Here is a 20093-nt window from a genome sequence, read left to right as displayed (position 1 = left end):
ATTTACACAATGACATATAGGTTATAGAGTGACCAATAAAGGGTTATTGGCAGCCACAAGGCTTAAAGGGGCAGAAATGAAAGCAAAGACAGAGTGATGGAAAGGAGTCACTGAAAGTGATCAGACAAGGTTAACAAACCTAGCTGCAGAACTTGTTCAAGGCCCAGAACTTGTTCAAGCCAAGGTCTGGACAGCAGGCAGTTTCAAAGTGGGCTGCAAATTCTGGTAAAGATTAGATATTCCCATGTATTCATGTGCCTCTGACTTAATTCAATAAGATTTCAGTTGGTAATTTTTTTATCAGTACCAATTAATTTATTTATTAGTTTGTGCATTGTGATCATGTGTGCATTTTTTTTGTTTGTTTTTTTAAGCTCTGATGGTGATTCAGTTGCCCAGAGAAGTTACCAAGTCCTTCTTCTGTAGCAATTGCACTCAAAATGGAGTAGCTTATTACACTGCTACTTTACAGAATGGAATAACTCAGGGACAGGCACAACCAGAAAACTGCTGTTCTGTATGACATGGAGTAACTCAGCAAAGAAGAGCCTGCTCTTTGCAATGGTGAGGAATAAGGGTTCTAAAAAAAATAAAAATAAAAAAAAATAAGTGTTCTAGCATCCCACAGGTCTGGATGGGCATGTGAATGAACAGGCCAATCAACTTTTTCTGGAAATCTCTTCCAGGCTCTCAAAAGAGATGTTTGTTTATTTGTTTGTTTTTATCTATTTCTCTGGGATTATGACCTTAAAAGACCATGTAGGTCTGGGCATGATGGTGCCTGCCTGTAATCTCAGTGACTTGGGAGGCTGAGGCAGGAGGATCACAAGTTCAAGGCCAGCCTCAACAACTTTTGAGACCTGTCTCAAAAAAAAGGTCGGGGGGTGGGAGTGTGGCTCAGTGGTTAAACATCCCTGAGTGAAAGGCACTGGTGCAAAAAAAAAAAAAAAAAAAAAAAAGACAATGTAAAATTTCTTTCTTAACTAAGAGGGGAAAGCCATGTGCAGGAGGAAAGAAGGAGGACGATAAACAGAAAATTGACAGACAGGAAGCCATGATACTATTTGAACACCTGTACCTACATGTGCCTGAATCTAACCCAACCCTCGTCTTTTCTTTTTTTTTTTTTCTTTCTTTCTTTCCTTCCTAAAAATATTTTAGTTGTAGTTGGACACAATACCTTTACTTATTTATTTTATGTGGTGCTGAGGATTGAACCCAGTGCCTCACACATGCTAGGCAAGTGCTCTACCACTGAGCCACAACCCTAGCCCCTGCTCCTTTCACTTTTAAGAGCCTTTTCACTACCCCATCTCCTCTTTATCTTCAGCTGGTGGGAAGTGGGTAAAAACATGGGTTTCTGTTTCCTGGAGTCAAGAGTCCTGAATTCATGTTCTGTTCTTCTCCCTACCCTCTCCATCAGCAGCCCAGTTCACCTGGTCACCTATGCTGAAAACAAAGTCATCTGTATATACCTGTGTATTCTTTCTGTCACTCCAGGCTTTTCTTCTCTTTGTACCCACTTTTCTACCATGCATAACCACCCACTGATGCTCATTCCCAAGTTCGTCTTCCTGGAAATAGAGTATGGAAATTAGGTTTTTGAAACATGAAGAAAAGGCAAATTGTATTTTCTCCTTTGCATATAACAATACCATTTCTAGGAATTTAAAAAATTTTCCTGGAGTCTAAAAGGTGATGAGGGCTGAAAACACATGTGTTAAAATGCATAGGACTGTGATTAGTACATTATAGGTACATAATAAGTTAAGTAAATGTTTATGAATTGTCAAATTAATAAATAATAAAGTCAATAAACAACATCTTAATTGCCACCAGGAAGATAAAACTTACTATGCAAGGCATGAAAACATTGACCATAAAGTTAACATTCATGGATTCAACTACATTTAAAATATGAAATTTGGTTCTTTGAAATATATAATAGAGGGAAAGATAAGTGAGATCCTGTCTCAAAAAAAGGCTGGGGTTATGGCTCAATGGTAGAGCACTTGCCTAGCATGTGTAAAGCTCTGGGTTTGAGCCTCAGCACCACATAAATAAATTAATTAATTAAATAAAGGTATTATGTTCATCTACAACTAAAAATAATTTTTTAAATAAAAAAATAAAAAAGGTCTGAGGATTTAGCTCAATGGTAGAGTGCTCCTGGTTTTAATCCCCAGTACCACAAAACAAAACTAAAGAAAATGCGGTGTAGTCATGCATTAAGTGAACTTGAACTATAAACAACTTGGAAGAATCTTAAATCAAAGAAGCAAAACACAAATGTAATTATAGAAGACCCATGCATTGTATTTCATTTATTCTAAGTTGCATATTTTTAAGAAATTTCAATGCTGAAACTTCTTATGCCTTATAATTGGTGACTTCCTAGCACTGGGTCATGATTTAACCAACATTTTTTTCTTAATGAGTCATCAAATAATATTATCTTTTTTTTTTCATACTGGAGATTGAACCCAGGGGCACTTTACCACTGAGCTACATCCCCAGTCCTTCTTAAACATCGAGACAGGGTCTCGCTAAGTTGCTGATGCTGTCCTCCCTCAACTTGTGCTTCTCCTCCCTCAGCGTTCCTAATTTCTGGGGTTACAGGAATGTGCCACCATGCCAGACTCTGGTATCTTAAATTATGTAAAGTACAAAAACAGGCAAAGCTAAACCATCTATTTTATTGATTTATGAACACTACACTATGTAGAAAAGCAAAGATGAATATTGGTGATACAATCTCAAGTATTTAGTATGCTAGGGGACAGTTTGGGGTTCTAATTGTACTAATGAATCCTTAATAATTTGGAAGTTTTCCCATCAAAATTAGGGATGAAATTTGCCTCAATGTACTCAGCATCCCACTTCAGGGCACTGACACACACTGGCATGGTCCTTCTCCCATTTCTTACTATTAAGGACTGAATGTTTATGTGTCTCCAAAATTCATGTTGAAGGCCTAACCCTAGCTACAATTGGAGATGGAGCCTGTAAGAAAATTATTAAGGTTAAATGAGGTCATAAGGGTGGAGCCCTGATCTGATAGAATTCGAGTCTTTACAAGAGAAATCAGAGAGTTCGTTCAAGATATGATGTCCCTTGAGATATGATGCATCTCCCTGCCTCTCTCTTTCTCTCTCTCCTCTCATTTTCTCTCTCACTCTCTCTTTACCAAAAAAAGGCCATGTGAGGACCTAACAAGAAAGCAGATGTCTGAAAGGTAGGAGAGGAGCCCTCACCAGAAACGGAATCAATCAGAACCTTGATCTTGGATTTCCACTCTGTAGAACTATAAGAGCACATATTTTTGTTTTTTAATCCATCTAGTGTGGGAGGCCATCCTTGCACATGATTTGAATTACCTCCCTGGCTGGGCGAGAGGCGCTTAGACATATCTTGTGTCCAGAGCTTTCTCAGGTCTGAGGGCTTGTTCATGTGGAGGTGTGTCTGGCCACTACCCCGAAGACAAAATCGTCACCCTGACCTTGGGATGCTGCCCCCCTTAATCTTCATTGAGTAGGATTTCCCCAGAATTTTTGTTCCCCAATAAAAGTCCATTCCCTGACATGTTCTCTCTCTCTCTCTCTCTCTCTCTCTCTCTCTCTCTCCCTCTCTCTTTCTCTCTCTCTTCTCTCTCTTTTTCTCTCTCTCTTCTCTCTTTCTCTTTTTGTTTCTCTATCTATCTCTCTCTCTCTCTCGCCTCTTCAATAAACTTCGCTACCATAATAGGAGGCTGGAGCTAGGAGAAGCCGACCTGGAGCTGGTTTAAAGGTAATTAGAGTCTTATCTCTTTAATTCAAAACTCCCTAGAGATTTCTCATGTTTCGAACCTTCATTCATGAAGCCGGTGCTGGTCATGGGCTAAAATCTAGTATGTGGTATTTTGTTACAACAGCCCAAGATGACTAATACTTTACCTCTTGCTTGTAATTCCTTACTTTTCCCTATTAAGTGGTTTGGATGGGACTGATCCCATGTTTTATACCTGATTATCTGATTTTATTAAAACATTGACAAGTGCAATACTCCTGTCTATTAAGGTTTTGTTCAGGGAAGCACACATAATCAGATCAAGAGCTAGGATGGGGAGATTTCTTTTTTTTTAAACGAATTAATTTATTTAAATTAGGTATACATGATAGCAGAATGCATTTTGATTCATTGTACACAATTGCAGCACAACTTTTCATTTCTATGACTGTATAAAATGTAGCAATATAGTGTTGCACCATATGTGCAATCATATATGTACCAATATGTAATAATGTCCATCTCATTCCACCATCTTTCCTGTCCCCATACCCTCTTCCTTCTCCTTCCTCCCCTTTGCCAAATCAAAGTTCCTCCATTTTTCCCATCCCCCCCAACCCCACCATGGATCAGCATCCACTTATCAGAGAGAACATTTGGCCTGTTGTCCTTTTGGATTAGCTTACTTCACTTAGCATGATATTCTCCAGCTCCATCCATTTACCTGCAAGAACTCAAACTATCATCATTTGTGGATGACATGATTCTATACTTAGAGGATCCAAAAAACTCCATCAGAAAACATTTAGAATTAATACATGAATTAAGCAAAGTAGCAGGATATAAAATCAATACCCATAAATCAAATGCATTTCATCAGTGATGAATCCTCTGAAAGAGAAATTAGGAAAACTACCCCATTCACAATAAGTGTTGGCCACAAAAAACAAAAACAAACAAACAAACAAACAGAAAAACCCTGGGAACAACTTAATGAAGGAGGTGAAAGACCTCTATAATGAAAACTACAGAATACTAAAGAAAGAAATTGAAGAAGAACTTAGAAGATGGAAAGATCTCTCATGCTCTTAGATAGGCAAAATCAATATTGTCAAAATTGGGAACTTCTTAAAAAGGAAATCTCTTCTTTCACAAAAGATGCTGAAAGACATCCTCTTTTCCACAGAATATAAATCAAAAATTACGTAGCTCTAGGAGTTCTTGGCAACCATCTTGCTACCCATAGGGCACCTGCTGGCTGACTTGGCAGAAACCAAATGATAAAGGAGTTCCTGGTGACAAATCATTAGAGATGTTTACTCACATTTTAACTTTTAATCAGTTCCACTGAAGTAGGATAAAAGAAATGAAAAAGATAGGTAAATCAGTGAAGTGAATAGAGAGCTTACAGAATGGGAGCAAATATTTACCACAAGTACATCAGATAGAGCACTAATCTCTAGGATATATAAAGCACTCAAAAACCTTAACATCAAAGAAACCCAAATAACCCAATCAATAAATGGGCCAAGGAACTGAACAGACACTTCTTCGAAGAGGACATACAATCAATCAACAAACATATGAAAAAATGTTCAACATTGCCGCAGTCTGGCTGGGCACAATTCATGAGCCACTTGTCAAAAGAAACGAACTTTATTTTTAGAACCACACATCTCACCACACAGCCCCTCAGGAAAAACCCTCAGAGCCCAACTGCCACCACCGGCTTCTCACAAGCCTCTCAACCTCCCCCACTCCTCCTGCCCTTGAGGCCCATTGGCTGGGTCACATGGGCGGAGCCAAAAAAAGTCCCCCAATGAGCAGCTCCGTAGTCTGAAAGGGCAGGGAAACAGCCCAATGAGCATCACCGCAGAGGAGCCAATCAGCTAGAAGTTGCTGGGGCCGCTGTGAGCCAATCATCAGCTGGCAGCTGGAAGTTTGCTGGGGCCCCTTCGGCTGTGGCTCTCAACATCTCCCCCTCTCTGCTTAAACAACAAGCATGTGGCTTAGGGACCGTGCCTGCCTTAGGTTGTCCAATAGTACATATGGTCCTTACCCCTAATCGGGTGAGCTGACCTCAAGGCGTCAGCCTCCTGTCTTAGGTTGGTACCATTGCAATTGGATCTTACCCGTTATTGACTACCGGTTCAGCATACAGCCACACCTGTGGATAGGTCTTTGTACCAGCGGGGGGGTGAGGTTCTTTGCCTCACCTCTGTTGGCCCCCAAATTTTAGTTGAACGACCATGACAAGCAGAAGGGAGGAAGATACACCAAACCACTTGATGGCTCCTTTTGGAAAAATTGTACCACCGATGACACCATCAGCAAAAATACCCCAACACTACCACAAGTTGCGGCACCAAAAGATAGTTCACAATGCATACAAGTGAGTTCACAATACATACAAGTGATACATAGTCCAGGGAAGTTCTGCAAGCAGTTCAGTGATGGCTATTGCAGAAGCTGTAGATTGGTTTTATCTTTGTCTTCACCAGCACTGGGATGAAGATAGGAATTCTGGCAATAATGGCTAAAGAAAAAATTATGTAACATTCCAGAAGGCACTAAAAGAGAACAATTTTCTTAACAATTTACATTATCTTGAACAGAATTATTAAATATAATGAAAAGGAAAGGTGAAAGTAAACAAACACATCTGTTAACCTCCTTTTTTTCACACTTTAAAACAATCCTCAACAGCTGTTTACCCAATTTAAATTAAACCATTTAAATCACATGAATAAAAAAAAGTATTTGGATCCATTTTTTCATGTGCGCTCATCATATATGATATATGGACATACATACATACAAACATACAACATAAAACACAAGTGTGCACACATAATATAATACATACAACACATAACATAATAGTAAAGGCCTTATAACTTTTTACAGGTGAAATCTCCATTGCAATGTTTAAAAACTCTATAGTCAAAAAATAGAACTGATCAGCAAAACATTAACCGAGGTCTGTATGAGCTCAAAAAACAAAATAGAACTTCATGATGTGGGAAAGGGTAATAATAAAATAGATATTGAAAAAGCATCCTGGTTCTGTCGTAAGGATAGCCAATCTGGAGTTTTGGATATCAGCTGTTATGGATTTGAGCCAAATCATCTTCTTTTTGGTCTGTAGAAATCGCTTTAGTTAATCTCTCTGGAATCCAAATTGGCTGCTGTTCTCCCTGTGGAAACATACAAACAGACCTCCGACTCCAGACAATTACTGGGTCAGGACCTTTCCATTGTTCTGTTAGAATATCCTTCCAAAGTACCTTGGGCTTATGTACATTTTTTGGACACATATGCCTTTCTGCAGCACTAAGCCCTGATGAATCCAAATTTAAAAAGTTTAGAGTAAAAAGTGTTATTTTAAGTTTATCTTTGGGGAATATATACCCCTTCCCAATTCCCTCTTTTTGCTTTAATAAGTACATTTTAATAGTTTGATGAGCTCTTTCAACTATGCCTTATCCCTCTGGATTGTATGGGATTCCTGTTATATGAGTAATGCCAAATGATGAGCAAAATTGTTTAAAAGAGGTAGAAGTATAACCAGGGGCATTATCTGTTTTTAACTGTTTTGGAACGCCCACAGTGGCAACATTTTGTAAGCAATGAGCTATAATATCTTTAGTTTTTTCTCCGGCATGAAGGGAGCCCATCAAAAATCCAGAAGTATCAACTGTAACATGCAAATATTTTAATTTTCCAAATTCTGGCAAGTGTATGATGTCCATCTGCCAAATATGGTTAGGTATCAATCCTCTAGGATTGATTCCAAGATTAACTTGTGGTAAAAAGGTCACACAATTTTGACATTGTTTTATTATTTGTCTAGCTTGTTCCTTAGTTATTTTAAAAAGCTTTTGTAAAGTATTAGCATTAACATGGAACTTTTTATGAAAATTTGTAGCTTCTTCTAGTGTAGAGAAAAGATGTATGTCATGTGTAGTTTTATCTGCTAAATCATTGCCCAAACTAAGGGCTCCAGGCAATCCTGTATGTGCCCTGATATGTCCTATAAAGAATGGATCTTTTCTGTCCCAGATTATACTTTGTATAGTGGAAAGGAAAGAGAAAACAGTAGAGGAAGGGGAAATCCTACCAGCATCTTCAAGGGATACTATAGCATTAACTATATACTGACTATCAGAAAATAAATTAAATACAGAATCTTTAAACATCAAAAAAGCTTGTAGTACAGCATTAAGCTCTACCTTTTGAGCTGATTGTTTGGGTACTAAAAATGTAAAAGTTTGATAAGGTGTAACTATTGCTGCTGTACCATTATTTGACCCATCAGTGAATATATTTGGAGCATTCATGATAGGTGTTTTTCTTGTCATTTTTGGAAAAATTATAGGATGCAATGACCAAAAAGACAATAAAGGATTAGATGGTAAGTGGTTATCAAATGAAACATTAGATTTGCACCTGATTATTGCCCAAGTATTTAACTCATTAGCTAACTCATCAATTTGATTCACAGTATATGGAGTAATAATTTTATTGGGAGAAATTCCAAACACTCCCTTTGCTGCTTTTATTCCTTTGAGTATTAATTGTCCTACAGGCTCAGGATACCTAGTAAGAATAGTGTTAGGAGAATAAGATAAATGTATCCATAATAATGGACCTTCTTGCCAAAATACTCCTGTAGGAATATTTTTTGTTGGTAGTACAATAAATAATAAAGGCAAACTTATATCAATTCTACCCAAATGCATATTTTCCATATATGTTTCAATGATTTTTAATGCCTTTCTTGCTTCAGACGTTAACATTCGGGGTGAATTTGGATCTGATGGACCTTTTACGATATCAAATAAAGGTCCCAACTCTCCTGTTGGTGTACCTAGATAAGACCTTATCCAATTTATGTCTCCTAATAACTTTTGAAAGTCATTAAGTGATTTGAGTTGATCTACTCGTATTTGAATTTTTGGTGGACAGACCATGGTTGAGGATAATAGAACTCCTAAATAATTAATTAGAAAATTTAATTGTACTTTATCTATTGCTATCTCTAGATTATAATTTTTTAATAAGTTTGTAAGTGTGGCATAACATTCTAGCAATGTGTTTTTATCTTTGTGTGCTAATAATACATCATCCATATAGTGAAATATTTGTAGTTCAGGATTTTGATTTCTAAGTGGCTGGATTACTTTGTTAACATAAATTTGACACATAGTTGGGCTGTTAGCCATCCCTTGAGGGAGTACTTTCCATTCATATCTCTGATCAGGACCTTCATGATTCAGTGCAGGGATAGTAAATGCAAAATGTGGACTATCCTCAGGATGAATTGGAATTGAAAAAAAACAATCTTTAATATCTATAGCTAAAACATGCCAGGTTTTTGGCAAAGCAGACAATTGAGGAATCCCCGATTGAGCAGGTCCCATAATAACCATCTCATTATTAATGGCTCTTAAATCTTGCAATAATCTCCATTTACCAGATTTCTTTTTGATGACAAAAATGGGAGTATTATGGTGAGATACAGAAGGTTGTATATGTCCCTCCGCTAATTGTTGTTTGACCAGGTCATGGGCTGTTTGTATCTTTTCTTTAGTCAGGGGCCACTGAGGAACCCATACTGGTCTTTCTGATTTCCAAGTAATTTTTATTGTCAGTGGCCCTTTCTGAAAATCCAACCCATGTCTTTCCATTCCTTGATCTATTTGTATTGGTGCTGCTATATCTTGTTCTTGTTTTTCTAATCTTTTTCCTTTCCTAAAACCTTGTCTAGTCATAATAGTAGGTGCATTTTGGTTGATGTTATTTGTTAATGTCAAACCTAATTGATCTAGGACATCTCGTCCCCATAAATTTACCGGAAGATGATCCAATACTTATGGCTGTATAGTTCCTTCACATCCTTCAGGATCCTTCCAATCTAATACCATTGCACTTCTATGGGGATTAGTCGCCACTCCTAGGCCTCGAGGTGTTTGAGTGGATTGTTGTAATGGCCAATGTTTTGGCCATTCTTGATGAGAGATGATGCTAAGGTCTGCATCTGTATCCAGTAGCCCATTAAATTCATGTCCTTGAATATTTAGTTTTAGCATGGGGCGAGAATCTAAATTTAAAGACAGCATAGCCCAATCTACACCTGTGGAGCCTAATCCCTTGGAACCTCTTTCTACAGTACGACTGGAAAATTTATCATGTAGGCTGGGTATTATTAGTAACTGTGCTATTCTATCTCCTGGTGAAATTACTGATATGCCCTTTGGAGAACTGGCTATAATTTTTATTTCACCTTCATAATCGGGATCAATTACCCCAGGACTTATCATAAGTCCTTTTAGAGTAGAAGAGCTGCGTCCCAATAATAAACCTACGGTTCCTTGGGGAAGAGGTCCTTTTACCCCTGTGGGAATGATTTGAACTCCCATCTCTTGAGTTAGTACTGATCTGGCGGAGGTGCAGATGTCCAACCCTGCGCTCCCTCTGGTTTGTCTGATGAGGGATCTAATGGACAATGTGTCCTGGGCACTACCCTGATGGGGTTGCTGGGTTCCTCCAGTGCTCCGTATATTTGTGGTTTTGGGCCCCAGAGCACTGGGCTCCCCTGTCCATTTTTTGGCAATGGAGCCCGATGCCTTTCTCCACGATATCGTGGGTAAACACCTGGTCTTTGTTCATTTTTTGATAATGGAGTACCCTCTATGGTGGTTTGAGAACGGCATTCATTAGCCCAATGTCTCCCTCTACGGCATCATGGGCAAATACCCGGTATTCTACTCCTTTGATACCTAGTTTTGTTAAACCCTCCTCCTATGGGGCAATTCCTTTTAAAATGTCCTGTTTGTTCACAATTGTAGCATGTTCTTGGCCTGGCATCTAAAGCCTGTTGTACTGCAGCTGCCAAGACTTGCCCTTGTTCATTAATGTCTCTACATAATTTAATATATGTGTTTAAATCTTCATGTTTCCATAGTCTAATGACTTCTCTGCACCAACAATTCACTTGCTCATAAGCCAGTTGTTTTATTAATGGCATTGCTTGTTCTGTATTCCCAAAAACTCTGGTAGCTGTTTGAATAAGCCTATCTACAAATTCAGCATAAGGTTCATTAGCTCCTTGTATTACCTTAGATAATTGACCTTGTAAACTTCCATGTCCTTGTAAAGTGTTCCATGCCCTAACCGCATCTGCAGCAATTTGTGCGTATACACCAGGATCATATGCAATTTGTTGCTGCTGATCCTCATAAGGTCCCTTTCCTAACAACATATGTAGATTTCTCTGAGGATAACCAGCTGCTGCATTTCGCCTAGCCGTCTCCTTTTAAAATTCCTCATTGGCAACCTTCCATAACAGGTATTGTCCTCCATTTAGCACAGCTTTACACATATTAGCCCAATCTGCTGGCGTCATGTTCAAGTTGTTAATGGATTCGACCATGCTTACAGTGAAGGGTGCTTGAGGACCATAGGTTGTTACAGCGTCTTTTAGCTGCTTCACTTTTTTGAAATTTAAAGCATGGTGAATTCGCTGCCCTCCTGCCTCAAATACAGGGCATGTTAATATTTGAGATCCTGTCTTAGGATCCCAACTATCAACTGCGTGGGTTGGGAGCCTCCCAGCATATGGAGGTGGCACTGTTGGTTGGACACTTACACCCTCTGGTGATAGAAAGTTGTTAGTAGCAGTCTCCTGTTGTACCTTTTCCCCTGATGGCTTTTTCTGCTCTAAACTTTCTTCCTCTGTCTGAGTAGTTCGAGAGACCTTCTCTTTTACTTGAATCTTTTCCTTTCTCTGACTAGCTCGAGAGACCTTCTCTTTTACTTGAATCTTTTCCTCTGTCTGACTAACTTGTCAATCCTCTAGACACTTCTTCGCAGAGGACATACAATCAATCAACAAACATGAAAAAATGTTCAACATCTCTAGCAATTAGAGAAATGCAAATCAAAACTAATCTAAGATTTCATCTCACTCCAGTCAGAATGGCAGCTATTATGAAGACAAACAACAATTAGTGTTGGCAAGAATGTGGGGGAAAAGGCACACTCATACACTGCTGGTGGGACTGCAAATTGGTGCTGCCAATCTGGAAAGCAGTATGGAGATTCCTTGGAAAACTGGGAATGGAACCACCATTTGACCCAACTATCCCACTCCTCGTTTTATACCCAAAGGACTTAAAAACAGCATACTACAGGGACACAGCTATATCAATGTTATAGCAGCACAACTCATAATAGCTAAATTATGGAACTAACCTAGATGCCCTTCAGTAGATTAATAGATAGGGAAACTTTCGTATATATATACAATGGAACATTACTTAGCATTAAGACAGAATAAAATCTTGGCATTTGCAGGTAAATGGATGAAATTGAAGAATATAATGCTAAGTGAAGTAAGCCAATCCCAAAAAACCAAAAGCCAAATGTCTTCTTTGATATGAGGATGCTGATGCATAATGGCGGTGGGGCGGGGGAGGAGCATGGAATGGAGGAACTTTATTTTTTATTTATTTATTTTTTTAAAGAGAGAGGGAGAGAGGGAGAGGGAGAGGAAGAGAGAGGGGGAGAGAGAGAGAGAGAGAGAGAAAGAGAGAGAGAATTTTTTAAAATATTTATTTATTTTTTTTTAGTTTTCAGCGGACACAACATCTTTTGTTTTTGTATGTGGTGCTGAGGATCGAACAGGGCCGCACGCATGCCAGGCGAGCGCGCTACCGCTTGAGCCACATCCCCAGCCCTGGAGGAACTTTATATAGGGCAAAGGGAGGGAGGGGAGGAGAAGGGGGAAGGGGGTAGATTGTGGAATGAGTTAGACATCATTACCTTAAGTTCATGTATGAAGACATGAATGGTGTGAAAATACTTTGTGTACAGTGTCTTGAAAACTGTGCTCTATATATGTAATATGAAATGAATTGCATTCTGCCATCATGTATAACAAATCAGAATAAATTTTTAAAAAATTTAAAAAAGAGAAAAAAATAGGTAGAAAGGAGACAAAAAGGAAGGGACTTTAATTTGAAAGTCTTGGACTAAAGTTCCTCAAAACTTTCCTCCCAGGTCAGTTCTCCCTCCCACGCCTATCATTCCCCAAATTCTGGGAAATCCACAAATCTTTCTTGCAATGTCAATGTTACTGGGAATTCACCACTTATGAAGATTGCCCTGTGCACTGTTAAGTAGCCCACTAACACATGTATTTTTAGAATAGATTGAGCAAAGGGAGTTATGAAACCTATAATATAGGATACTTTCCCAATATTATTTGTTTATTCAATAGAGAAATCTCACCCGTGTTTTGCACAGGTGATGGAAATGGAGTTTCCCTCCGTGGATTGGGCAGGCTGAGAAATAAAAGCTAAGAAAAATAGAAAAAATGAAAAAAAAAAAAAAAACCACAGGAAACAGAAAGTAGTTTCAAAGGCAGGGGCAGGAGGGCAAGCCAATCAGACAGACTGAGCTTCTATACTCTGGCAAAATGGAGCCTGCACTTGCTTTATTTTTATGGGGGACATCAAAGGCAGGGATAGGGTTTCAAGGCCTGAGTCTTGCTTCTTGGTGTCTTGCAGTCAGCAGGTTGACTGACATCTTGGCAGGTCACACCCATCCCATCTCAGGTGCTGTGTGGGATCTCTGGCAGAGCTTGAGGGGGATGTTCACCTGCATCAGGTGATCAATCCCTATGGGGGTGCCAAGGGAGGTTCCCAATGCCAGACTTATCCCCTAATTAGGCTACTATGCACAACGTAGTCAGATGGCTTGTGACAGAGAAGAGGTCAACTCAAGGAGCCTAAGAACTGCCACATCACATAAACCATCTAGTGATCTCCAGATTGATGTCATCCCTGAGTACCTTCTCATACTCACCCCTTACAAAGTTTCCTTCAAAAAGAAGAGCCTGGGAACCCAAAAGCATCTCTCTCCATTGAATGCATACTTCTCATTTTCTTCAGTAAATTTCTCTGTCTCAATATTGATGGGTGCTGAAGTTCTTTTCCATCACATATGTCAAGGACCCCTTCATCCTGAGTTAAGGTCCCACACTCCAGGACCTCCTCTAACTTCCTCCAGTGATATTACCTCTGGTCTTTTCAGTTGTGAAAACCAATCAATTTTGCTGATTATTATTTTGTATCATTCACCCGAAGGAATCTTAACTGATACATACACTATCCTATTGATTTTCCATTATCTACATTCTAAAATATATGTTATTATGTTGGCTTTGCCTGAGGTTGTGCAAGTAGTAAATGGTAGTGTTGAGATCTGACCTTTAATCTTTTGACTCCGACTGCCAATCTCTTTTCTTTCCTTTTTTTTAAGTATTTTCTTTTTTACTTGTCAATGTATCTTTATTTCACTTATTTATATGTGGTACTGAGAATCAAACCCAGTATCTCACACATGCTAGGCAAGTGCTCTACCACTGAGCTACAACCCCAGCCCTGCCAATCTCTTTTCAGTTCCACAAAAGGGAAATCCGAATTGAAGAATTTCTGGATATAGTTCAGGAGAAAAGAAGAACATCAAGTTTAAAAACAAAAGGTGATATAAGAAAATAAAAACTGTTTTTATAATATGTAATCTTTTGAAGAAAGAACTGATTTTTAAAAAATCATGTTGCCCATCTAAAAAAGAGGGAACTTAAAACATTAAAAATTATCTTCTGAACTGCCTCAGGGTAATTCTTTCTCAAGCTTCTTTGTAATAAAGGACCACTGCTTTTATTGGATCTTCTTATATTACCATTGTGCCTGCAATCAAAAAGGGTGTTGCTGATGTTTCCAGTTACGTAACCTAAATGTTTTCCCCACCTTTGCCACTGTTCTGCTCTTACTGCTTGCTTATCTGACTTTCTCTGTCATTGAGGTCATGCAATTATAAAGTCAGACACAAATAGAGACAAAGAGAAGCACTTCATTCCTGAAAGACCTTTGGTCCTTGAACAGCAATTAAACGTACTTTTCTTGAGAGGAGAGGATTTCAAGATATTTGGGCCTGAGGTAGAACAGTCTTAATTCATTATATAATTTTCTAGAACCCTAACACTAGCTTATTTAGAGAATGAACGTTTATATTAAAAAAAATCACATTAAAAAGAGGTAAGTGGGTGACAGTGTCTTTCTTATTCATTATATAGAGCTATAGCTCTAATCATGCCCTTTTATATAACTGCAGGAGGAGGCCTTGCTTTGCAGGTCACTGGGAATACATTGACTCTGGGCCCACTAATGCCCTTTATTGAAAATCGTAGCTGTCTAAGTTAACAGTGCTGGTCTTTTGTGACTTGGAGAAATTAAACCAAGGAAGGCTATTTGTACTGGCAATTCAAGCAGCTAAAAGAGCTGTCTCCAGGGGTGGAAGTGGGCGGCTGGGTGCTTAATTGTGTTGTGGCTGAATCTGGAGTCAGATTTACTGACACTGTCAAAAGTAATTTAAAACCTTTGTCACAGAGAAAGTCCTAAAATGCTTAAATCTCATACTAGCTGCACCCAAGATTAGGATGAATTCAGTTAGGTTTGTCTGTTATTATGTTCTTTCTTAAGTTTACTTCAGTATTTTTTTTTTAATGACAGTCACTGGGTTGCCCAGGCTGGCCCTGAACTCCTGGGCTCAAATGATCTTCCTGCTTCAGCTTCCCTAGTAGCTGGGAGGTACTAGATGCATGCCACCACGATCACATCAGAATTTTTAAAATTACCATTTTAAAATTAACCAGGTTAATATTTTGAGTGGGGCAAGACTGACCAACAGACTCTTGGTTGAGACTCTTCTGTCACAAGCAATAGAAATCCAGCTCCAACTCCTTTAAGTGAAAGCGGATTTAACATCAAGAATATAAAGAGTGGCCCACAGCTCAAGGGCGGAAACTCATTCTAATTTCAGAACAGAGAGAACTGAGGACTTAAATATAGTCGGTCTTTTTCTTTGGCTCTTATCTCTGCTTCTTGCAGCATCTTGAATTTATTATTAATTCATGGGAAGAACTTTCTCAATGGATAGGAAAACAACAACAAAAACAGGACCCCAACCCTAGCACAACAGCCCAGGCCAAGAGCCCAATTTTACATCAATCAACCCTGGTCAGAAAATGGGGCAATGTTACACTAAATCAATTCTTACAGGACTTGTTATGCAACTCAGAGGTGCTCAAATTATTATCTGGGGATCCTAGGCAAAATTAGTTTCCCTGGTATGACTTGGATAGTATAAAGGCTGGAGAGAGCAAAAACAAGATTCGATTAGAGAGGTGGTCAGGCAAAGTTCATGTGGGGCCTTGACTAGTCAGGTTTAGATTCCAGACAGAGGTGTTCAAGTAGAAATATAATTTGAAACAAACAAGCAATTGTAATCCTTCTTGTTAACAGGACTAAAAAGCCAGGCATGGTGGTGTGCACCTGTAATCAAGAGGGTGAAATTAGGGAGGATCACAAGTTTGAGGCCTGCCTCAGCAATTTAGTGAGACCCTGTCACCAAACTGTAGAAGGTAAAAAGGACTGGGGTTGTAACTCAGTGGTAGAGGACCCTGCACTCATTCCTCAGTAACAACAACAATCACTTCAACAACAACAAAGGGCTAAAAAAGAATGGTTGCAATTGATTTTTATAGAATATTATTTTTAACCAAATATATCTAAAATTATATCATTTCAATAATAGTCATGGGAATTTTATTAAAGAGATATTATTTTGCAATGACAGTCACAATTTGAATGCTGTTTTCATTGACATAAATTCATATTTAGGAAACTCTGTAGTTGAAAAAGCTGTTCCCAAGCCTGGCATAGTATTGCGTGCCTGTAATCCTAGCTACTTGGGAGGCTGAGGCAGGAGGATAGCAAATTTGAGGACAGCATGGGCAACTTAGAGAATCTCTGTCTCAAAAATAAAATTTAAAAAGGGACTAGGGATGTAGCTCAGTGGTAGAGCTACATGTATGAGACCCAGCATGTATGAGGACCTGGGTTTGATCCCTAACACTGTGCAAAGTGTGAGGGAGAGTTATTCTCATCTTAAAAAGTTTTCCATCAACCAAATAAAGTTATCAGTTTTAAAACCAAAATTAAATAATATAAAACATCAGTTCCTTAGTGGTACTTTCAAGGACTTGGCAGCCACATAGTGCTTGTAGGGATTGTACTGGACATCATATGTGGCTAATGGTGTTAATAATTCCAATGTACTGGGTTGCTTGGTGCCAATTTGAGTGGGCAATAGGATGCCCAGATTAAACATTTTTTCTTGGTGGGTCTGGAAGGGTGTTTCTGGCTGAGATTAGCATTTGAGTCCACAGACTCCATTAAGCAGATTGTCCTCCCCACTGTGGTTGGACATTATCCAATTCATTGAGCATCTGAGGAAAATAAGAGATGCAGAAAGGAGGAGTTTACCCATTTGTATTCCTGTCTTGGTGTCTGAACTGGCACTTCGAACTGGGACTTTCTCTCCAATTATGGTACTGGGGATTGAACCCAGGGTTGCTCTACCACCAAGCTACATCCCCAGACCTTTTTTAGATTTTTCTTTTGTGACAGGTTCTGGCTAAGTTGCTGACACTGGCCTCAAACTTGCAATCCTCCTATTGCAGGGAGAACAGGTTTGGGCTGTTGCACCCAGAGGGATTTAATTTCTTTTGACCTCAAAGTGGAATTTATACCATCGGCTCCCTGGTTCTCAGGTCTCTGGACTTGGACTCAACCATACCCTTAAATTTCTGTCTCCACTTTGCAGATGGCAGATTGTGGGACACCTCAGTCTCCGTGATCATGTTTGTCAATTGCTTAGAATAAACCTCCTTTTATATGGTTATGTGGTTCTGTTTCTCTAGAGAATCCTAACTAATCCAACCTTTTATCTCATATTTCTGTTCTCCGTAGAGCATTCAAGGTGATCCTTACAAAATGGAAATCAGACCATATGGTCCCTTTAGTGCTTTCCCATGGTATCTAATAAACCATGATGATTCAAACGGTGGGACAAACCCTTTGAGGTAGGAGGATGTTTTTCTAGTCAGCTTTCTCGCTGCTGTGACTAAAGGACCTGACCAGAACAACTGTAAAGGAGGAAAGGTATATAGGGCTCACAGCTTCAGAGGTATCCATCCATAGATAGCAGACTCCATTCCTTGGGGCTCAAGGTGCAGCTGAATATTGTGGGATAGCCAGCATCCCACCAGGGCATATTTCTGCTCAGAAGGGGTGAGCTGCTTGAGAAATAGAAAGTTTGAAATAATTAGAAAGAAATAGGAGACAAATCCAGAAATTAGGTTTAGAGGAAGCAGAGCACATGATAGTTTTCCCAGTCCTGTTAGGAGCTGGAACTGAACAACTAAAAAAATGGCTCTAGTTCTTTATTTAAGGGGAGTACATCAAAGGCAAGAATAAGGTTTCATAATGGGAAGAGTCTTGCTTATCAATGTGACAGGGGTCTTGCTGCAAACAGGTTGATTGGCATCTTGGCAACCACACCCATCTCTGAGAGGCTGTGTGGCTCGACAGGCCACCCTACCTCTGATGTGCTGACATTAGACAAAGCTGGGGAGGAAGCCACATGAACCAAGCATTCTCAAACCAGCAGGGTTGGTGCTGGGAGTTCCGGATCTCAGGGTTTCCTGCTCAATGGCTTCCACATTGATTTTAGTTAACACACAATTCATGGTGTAAAAGTCGGGTGAGCGTCGGAGGAAGAGACCACCAAGAGACTGTCTCATGCAACAGCAAAGGGTTTATTGGGGGTCCAGCATGCTGGGGCTCAGAGCTCACTTGAATACAGCAGAGAGAGAGCCCCGGGAACAGCTTAAGCAGAGCTTATATACTTTCCTTGGAGAGGGCAGGGACTTCACATACAGCATAGCCAATCATTGCACGGTTTCTGGGAGGGGTTGTTTTCATAGAGCAACCAGATGATCAGTGGGCATTTCCGGGAGTTGTTTTCAACTTCTACATGAGTTTCAGTTTCCAGGAAAACAGAACTTAATTCTTACATTCTTAACCTTTTCAATGGATGGCTCTTGGCAATTGAACATCATGGTGGAGTGTATGGCTGAGGGAAGTAGCTCACATCATGATCAGAAAGCAGAGAGAGAGAGAGAGAGACTACTTGCCAGGTACAAATACCAAAAAGCCACACCCCAATTCCCCCCCACCTCCAGCCACACCTTAACACTTGTCACCACTCAATTAATCCCTATCATGGGATTAATTAACTGATTGGATTAAGACTCTTACAACCCAATCATTTCTCTCTGAATTTTCTTGCATTGTCTCACACATGAGCTTTTCAGGGTTACCTCACATCCAAACCATAATAGGGGATGAAAGAATGAACAAGGCTTGTCGTTGGAGCAAATGCCCATTTATTGAGGAACAGCTCTGCATATTTATAGAGCCAGGGGTGGTTTGACAGTTGGCATAGGGCATTTTTTGATTGGAGGGTAAGGATCAGGTGAGCCAGCAGGGCTAGTCTGATTGGTGGGTAGGATCAGGTGAGCTAGCAGGGCTCTGATTGGTGACTCACATGATCCTTACCCACCAATCAAAAAGCGCCCCATGCCAACTGTCAAACCACCCCTGGCTCTATAAATATGCAGCAGCTGATTGAGCCACTTGATGGTAGGCCTTGGAATTCCCCATAGTAGTAAGTGAGGAGTCAGTTTGGTGGGCCTTGCAATGGATTATTCCCAGTTAGGAAGGCAGCCTGGAGGCTTGTAGTATTACCGTCCCTCTGGTGGTCAATACCCCTTTTTTTCCAAATGGCTGCATGGGAGATCAGGATATGGAAGATGTATTATATAGGGAGAGGGTTTTTCCCTCCGCTAGCTCACATGCCCTTGTGGCAGCTATGAGTTCAGCTTGTTGGTTGGTGGTATTGCGTGGGAGAGGTTTCGCCTCTATGATGGATGAGAGGGAAATGACAGCATACCCCGCTACTTTAACCCCTTTGTGTATAAAGGAGCTACCATCTGAGAACCAGACGAGGTCCGAAGAGGGCAGGGGTCCCTCAGAAATTGTGGTAGGGCAGGGTAAAATCATCTCTGATACCTCCAGCCTTGATCGTTCTTTCAGGGGAGGAGCTGCCTCTTCCTGAAAACCTATTGCAATGTCAATAAAGAAGCACAAGAGGAAATGAATCCATGGGTGAAATGAGAATTGGAGGAGTGGGGCTACATCAACAATTCAAAGATTTTAGTGAATTTCTCTAACAATGAAGGTAGATGAGTTCTCATTGATGGGTAAAGCAAAGAAGGAGGAGCTACAACTCTGAGTACACAAAGTCTGCTATGGACAAGAGAGACGGCTGAGCCACAGCTGAGCCTCTTCTTGCTG

The sequence above is a fragment of the Marmota flaviventris genome, chromosome 2 (assembly GCF_047511675.1).
Source record: "Marmota flaviventris isolate mMarFla1 chromosome 2, mMarFla1.hap1, whole genome shotgun sequence".
In the NCBI taxonomy this organism is placed as follows: Eukaryota; Metazoa; Chordata; class Mammalia; order Rodentia; family Sciuridae; genus Marmota; species Marmota flaviventris.
Note: the sequence above shows the minus strand (reverse complement) of the source record.